At 46.6% G+C, this 5,350-nt stretch overlaps 1 non-coding gene across 1 annotated transcript; it reads right to left on the bottom strand.

Moving 5' to 3' along the window:
* Nucleotides 1-4,809: 4,809 nt before the first annotated feature.
* Nucleotides 4,810-4,891, bottom strand: trnal-uaa (transfer RNA leucine (anticodon UAA)). Its single transcript has one exon. It is a non-coding gene; the product is annotated as a tRNA-Leu (tRNA).
* Between the last annotated feature and the right edge of the window lie 459 nt (nt 4,892-5,350).

Genomic DNA, 5,350 nt, shown 5'->3' with positions numbered 1-5,350 from the left:
GGTTTTCTGGTTTGGGTTCACGCAGGTTTAGAAATGCTCGGGTCTAAATGAGGCGTTTCCGAGCCTACTTTGGGATACATTAAACAGAGATGACATCAGGTAACCAGTGTTCGCTGTGAGCCGAGCAAATGAGAGCTTTCCATGTCACTGAACCAGGCTGCCTTCACATGGAAAGCAAATGTGATAGTTTTGGTGCAGAAAGGATCAGTGCCGGTAACTGTACCCTTAAAATGGACGGCGGGAGAAGATCTACAATCGACGTATATCGCCGACCCGGGAGGAGAGAAACTTAGTTGAGAGTGTGGTGCTGGAAAAGCACATCCAGTCAGGCAGCATCCGAGCAGCAGGAGAACCGCCGTTTGTTTTCGGAGCGTTTCATCATCTCCAGTCCTCACTTTATCCGAGCAGAGAAACTGAATAAAGTTTGACCCAGCAATTAATTGGAATGGTATTCCTTTTCACCATGGCAGCAGATATGGGATAGCTCATTCAAAGGCAGGTTTGCTGATGAGAACAACCAGCAGGAACGCTCCATTCCCACCAATCCACCTGTCCCAAGGGAATAAAGTTGCTCCTGCCCTGGTTTGAACTAGAGATGTTTCGGATGTGACCCAAATGGAACAACGAGGTCCCAACCGAGTCACCGAGCCACTGCTCTTCATCCAACACTGACATTTCCGTTCCGTATAGACCAATGTTGGCCAGGGTTATTAACATGATTGAAAACAATAAAGGATATCACGGGAAAATGCTCAGGAAATACTGACAAACAGGTTGCCAGGTTTGCCGAGTTTGGAATGTACAGCGAGGCTGAATAGGCGCGGGCAATTTTCCCTGTAGCGCCGAGACAGAGGAATGTTCATAAATGCGCTCTTAAACAGGATGGCCAGTAGGGCTGGAGATATCGCCACATATTCACGACCACTGCGCAGTGAAATTTGAAAAGAAATTAATGCAGCAGTTATTTGGAATTATACTTCTTTTCACCACTAGAGTAGTGATAGGCGAGTAAATACAAAACAAGGTTTGCTGATGAGACTGCAATAAAGCCCCATCGATCACCATCTGGAAAACTGTCACGATTTGGAGATGCCGGTGTTGGACTGTGGTATACAAAGTTAAATATCACACAACACCAGGTTATAGTCCAACAGGTTTAATTGGAAGCACACTTGGTTTTGGAGGTGATAGTGGAGGGCTCGATCGTAACACCGAATTTAGAGCAAACATTTTCAGTATGACTAAACTGAAATTATACATTGAAAAATTGATTGTCTGTTAAGCCTTTCATCTGTTAGAATACAGTGATAGTTTCACTTCTTTCATGTGTAAATCACCAAACCATTTTAAAAAGTTGCATTCTCGGGTGAGCTGTTAACAATGGTGATAGCTAGACAATATGTTGAAGGTGTTAGCCCCCTGAGTTCTCTGTCTATGACCTGATGTTTAGATTGATTCTAATCTAAAAAGTGAGATAACAGCGTTTTACATAAATTCATGCAGTTTTTGAGCTCAGAGTTCTACATGAATGTATGCAGTTTTTGAGCAAAGTACAATGTAACCGTGAAAGTATAAATTCACCCCACAGAATATACGTGTGCATGTCGGTCTTTGTCTGTCTGTGTGTCTGTCTGTCTGTCTGGGGTGGGGGTTGTGAGTGTGTGTGTGTCTGTCTGTCTGTCTATCTGGGGTTGGGGTTGTGAGTGTGAGAATGTGTGTGTGTGTGTGTCGTGAGTGCAGAGTGTCTTAAGTCTGTGAGGGGGTGCATGTGTGAGTGTAGGAGTGTGTGTCTCTCTAACGGTGTGTGTGGGTGTTTGTGTGCGCGTCTGTGTGTACCTGTGTCCGTGAGTATGTGAGAGTGTGTGTGTAGGAATATTTGTGTGTGTGCAGTGCAAAGGTAATGTGACATGAACCCAAGATCCCGGTTGAGGCCGTCCCTATGGGTACGGAAATTCGCTGTCAGCCTCTGCTCTGCCACTTTTCTCTGCTGCCTGTCCCGAAGTCCACCTTGGAGGATGGTCACCTGAAGGTCTGAGGTTGAATGTCCAGGACCACTGAAGTGTTCCCCAACTGGGAGGGAACCCTCCTGTCTGTTGATTGTTGTGCGGTGCACATTCATCTGTTGTCGTAGCCTTTGCTCGGTTTCCCCAATGTACCATGCTCCGGGCATCCTTGTCTGTAAAGTATAAGATAGACAACTTTAGCTGAGTCACATGACTACCTGCCCTGTACAATGTGGGAGGTGTCCCCACGCGGAATAGTGGTATCTATGTCCACAATCTGACACATTGCAAGTATCAGGGCCCGCCGACTGCATTCTTCAAAATAGTGATGATCTGTGCTGGAAACATCCAACTTTCTTCCAAACGAGGAAGAATGTGTATCGAATAAAATCGTACACGGCAATTAATTGGACTTGCATTTCCTTTCACGACAACGGCAGGAATGGGCAGGGATATACAGAGTGAGGTTTACTGACCAGGTCAGAGAGCAATTCCCTCCACCTATGTTCACACACAAGCCGATCGTTCTTACTGCCCGGATATTTGAAGCACCGATCCTTCCCATGGGAGGTGAAGGTGATAACCGCTCCCCCGCAGAAACACAGTGGGGCCAGAGACCTGATCGAGCTGTCCCCCAACGGTGATTGTGTTGTTCAGAACAGATTGGTTTTGCCGTGTGGGACTGAAACTCAGCTCGATCACACACACAGACACGGTGCAACAGCCGCCAGCAGATGTGGAGGGGTTTGGGGTGGATGTAGACCCAGTCTGAGAAAAAAAGACTGGGTCCTAAATTCAGGGGGAATGAGTGTTACAGGGAGAAGACTGAAGAATGGGATTGAGAACGGTCTTAGCCCATGATCGAATGGCAGAGCAGACTATGGGCTGAAAGCTCTAACCGTCATCCTATACCTTCCGGTCTCTGGGCACCTGGTATCTAAGGAATGAGAAACAGAGTTAATTGTTCAGTTCCAAGTTCTCCGGTCATAAATGGGCAAAGTGAGAGATGGGACAGATCTGATACAAATTTAAAAACTGGGGAAATGGTTGGAGAGGAAAATAAAAGAGAAGCTGAGTATAAAGTTGGAGGTCAGAAGATAGTCAATAAAAAGGAACAGTGCACCAATCCAGAGGGAGATGGGCATGCAAAAAGAAATGTCACTAGTCCCCAAGTCTTAACTCTGTTCCTTTCCAAAATGTGAGCAGACCTGCTGAGATTTTCAAGCAATTTCATTTGTTGGTTCCGAAACAGAAGATGGGAGTGATCCTGGACCAATCAGCTCTCCCGTGCTCTGGGGATGTTTGACTGACCCGTTCACCCAGATCACTTCTGTCCCACTGTGAAACCTCACAATCCTGCCCCACCCCCACCCCTGTTACTGACAATAAGCTGTTCATTACGTGAACCCCCATGAGCACACAAGATCATTTTCCGTGTAAATTGTGAAACGTTCAGGGAGAGTTCCCTTCGGTTTCCGTCAGAACGGTCTGAATCACTTCATTTTGGTTCAGGACCATTTGACATTGAGCGGTCACTGTCAGACCCCCCAATAAGTAGCCATTCGTGTTGTGTGTCTCTGAGCACTTTGTTTGGTGCACGTTTGGAGTGGAACCTGATGATTTGAAAGGGACACCATTCATCGTACATTCGGCTGCACTGATAAACTTGTCTCTGGCACTTCCAGGAAAGTGGAGACAGCTTTCACTCACAAACCGAGGTGTGATCAAACACAGTCGGATCGACGTGTCAAAACCAACCCCTGCACTGGGTTGCAATACTGCAAGTGGAGCAGAGAGCTGGATTTCTTTCAAGGAGGGAAAGGGCCCATCGTGAGGCTTGAACCTACGCCCCTGAGATTAAGCATCTCATGCTCTACCGACGAAAGTAGCTGGGCTGGCTCACGATTGATCAGTGTGTCATTTCATACTGAGCATATTTCACCTGGCATTGCAATTTGCAAGGATCCAGTTCATTCCTCCCAATCACAAATGTCATCATTCACATTTTCCATTTCTCAGCTGCTATTCCTTCAGAACATTATTATCTATTCAGCACTTGTCTCTGGATTTAAGACTCAATATAAATATTTTCATATTCTTATCCTCATCTTTATGTCTCTGGAGTGATTCCCAGTCACTCTGGCAGACGGTAAGTCAATTGGGAAATTACCTAAGGAAACCCAACCATTTCTGTTTCGAGTGTAAGGAATCCCATCTGCTGACGAGATAGAGTCCTCACAGTCAACACTTTCCCTATTCTTCCTGCCAACAACTTTTCCCCCTTCTTATTTGCGAGACAGGAGTTTTGTTTATGAAACGTTCCAAGAACAGGAACAATCCTCTGAAGCCGTGTCCAATTTAAAGTGGAATGGTTGTCCCTTTCACACGGGAAGAGCCGTTCCTGGGGAAGGATTTTCCATGTGCTGTGTCCCAGGGCTGAGCAGGAAGCCGCTGATTGAAGCTGCAGTAGCCGCTTTCTGTTGGCAGCGGGGCCTTGGAGAGATTGGGGCCACATCCAGCTGCAGACTCGGGTGAGTTCTCGTGGTTGCAGTGTCTGGACATGGTTGGTCTCAATGCTTGAACTGAAATAATTGAGGCTCGGTGCGAAGTGCGGGCTCGAACCACCAAACTTTCAGACAAACGCGCTGACTATTTGAGACACCGAAACTGGCCGCGCATTTTTCCGAAAGCAGAGTGGTTGAGGAGGTTCCGACAGCAAGGGCTCACACTGTTTTCCAAGTCAGTCTGGATCGGAGGCTTGAGCAGCTGCAAACACAACAACGAAAACGTTCAACATCCACCACCTTGGTAGCGGTGGGATTCGAACCCACGACTTCATTGAGACTGGAGCTTAAATCCAGCGCCTTAGACCACTCGGCCACGCTACCGTACTGAGGGAAACTGTCAAAATTATCATTACTAGTGTTTCAGCATCGCTTCACTTCAGGTACTAACAGATCGCGAAATTAAGGAACGAACGTGGTGTAATTTGGAAAGTATTTGAAAGGGTTTCCAAGGTTTGCACTGTTTGGACAATAGCACGAGGCTGAATTGGCTTCGACAGTTTTCCCTGGAGCTTAAGGGCTGAGGAATGGCCTTACAGAATTTTATCAAGTCATGAGGCAGACGGACAGAGAAAAGAGTCAGGGAGTAATTTTTCACAAGGCACATGAGTTCAACACGAGATAACATTGGTTTATTGTGAGAACAGGAACATTTAAAGGGGACGTGAGAGACACTTGTTTTGAACGCAGACATTTCCGTGTGTTCAGAATGAATTGCCATATTTAGTGGCAGAGACTGGTGCGCTCACAACATTTCAAAGGCATCTGAATGGGTTCGGAGAG

Source organism: Chiloscyllium punctatum, chromosome 21 (assembly GCF_047496795.1).
Source record: "Chiloscyllium punctatum isolate Juve2018m chromosome 21, sChiPun1.3, whole genome shotgun sequence".
NCBI classification, from domain to species: domain Eukaryota; kingdom Metazoa; phylum Chordata; class Chondrichthyes; order Orectolobiformes; family Hemiscylliidae; genus Chiloscyllium; species Chiloscyllium punctatum.
The sequence above is the reverse complement of the archived record's forward strand: the minus strand, read 5'-3'. Positions and strand labels throughout refer to the sequence as shown.